Raw genomic sequence first — 1,794 nt, 5'->3', positions numbered from 1 at the left:
CCTTCCTCCTCTCCTTCTTCCACCAACAGTAGTCCAATTTCCACCGGCACCCTGTCGGTGAACAGCACCGATGGCGGTCGTTGTTATCTCGGGCCTCGACTGATCCGGTATGGATTTCGTAGGTCTGATTCCCATATTTGATTTGGCAAGATTTTACGTCAGATGCCCTTCCTGACACAACCCTCTGTATTTATCTGGGCTTGGGACCGGCACAATGAGACCCTGGCTTGGGCCCCAATAGGTTTAAAAAATGCAAAAAGAATTTCTACGAAAAAAACCAAATAAAAATTCCATCAATTTTGAAAATGTGTAAGAGGCATGAATCCCAATAGTACAAGCATGAATGTCCTGAACAGGCTCAACGTTTTGATGACAAAACTTGATACGAAATGTATTGAAAAATAGCAAAATTTGCAAAAATATTAGAAATATGTAAAAGGTATCAATACCAAAAGTACAAGTATAAAATACTAAATTTGCTGAATGTTTTGATAAGAATTTTGCAGAGTTTGCAGAAACTGCACAAAGAATTTGAAGAACTTTCTAGAAAAATCGCAAAAATTGCGAACAATTTGAAAATGCGTAACAGGTATGAATAACAAAAGTACAAGCATTAATGTCCTGAACAAGCTGAACGTTTTGATGCCAAGATGGCAGAAAGCCTTTATAAAGTTTTTTTGTGCCAAAAGGTGTACGGAAGAAAACGTAAAGAGAAACAGGATCACAATAACATAGCAATTGGTCGACTAAAGCCCACACTGAGAACTGAAGGAAAAAATGTAAGGCAGGGGTTTCAAAGGTTTTCAGAGAAGGAGGCCTTCTCTCTTTTCTCTGCGTTGAATGAGGTGAAGTCGGTGGGTGCTCACCTGGTAAAATGTTGAAAATAGGTCCCTGATGATCTTACAGGCATCTGGGGCATTATTTCAGCAGATTTGAAGCAGTAGTGTTCTTTACACATTAGGTTATATAGCTATCCATGTTGGAAAAAACGTATTCCCAAGTTTAAGTTGTTTCCATTGTGGACCAAATGTCTGTTTGTTCAACGCCACACTATATAATTCTCAAATTCTTTATTAAAATGTAAAATTGTTGTTCAAAAGCTGATTATTTGTTTCAAAAGCTAAAAAAATCTTAAGTAATTCAGACTGAGTACACATCCTATAGAGATTGATTTACAGTCAATCACTGTGAAGCATGAACCAGCCCTTTCACATGGAATCTATATGGATGAAGCCATTTTAGGAACTCTTAGCTGGTGATTTTACAGAGGAGCTGTGGATCCAACAATTCTGCATGAGATGCTCCCATGGCGCCCATGGAAGCTCAGGGCAGCCAGTTCCTTCAAAGAAGCGCATTTAATCCAAATGGGTGGATCGAGGGCAGAGCTACTCAGCTTCGCACCCGCAGTCATGCCCATGTAGAGGACATTTTGGAAACAGTGGCTTCAGGTAAGCATGAAATATGGCTTTATAAGACATTTAGATTGTGGGACTTTGGTTAAAAACCTTTATAATTATAATTAAAACACCACTGAGGGTGTTTAAAAAAATAGGGAGACATTAAGTGCAGCAGAGAGATTTTGTTACTTTGTTGTTGCTAATTATTTTGTTTATGGTTTTGAGTTTCCATTTTCTCATACAGTAACTGTGATTTAAAATACTGTTTTATTGAACAAAAATAAGAATAACTAAAAGGATGAAATACTTTAAACCGTTATATTTAGTTTATGAAAAGTTATCATATATATACACAGCTCACAAAAATTAAAGGAGCACTTTAAAGAAACACATTAGA

This window comes from Oryzias melastigma, linkage group LG17 (assembly GCF_002922805.2).
Source record: "Oryzias melastigma strain HK-1 linkage group LG17, ASM292280v2, whole genome shotgun sequence".
Classification (NCBI taxonomy): domain Eukaryota; kingdom Metazoa; phylum Chordata; class Actinopteri; order Beloniformes; family Adrianichthyidae; genus Oryzias; species Oryzias melastigma.
This window is presented reverse-complemented; position numbering follows the sequence as displayed.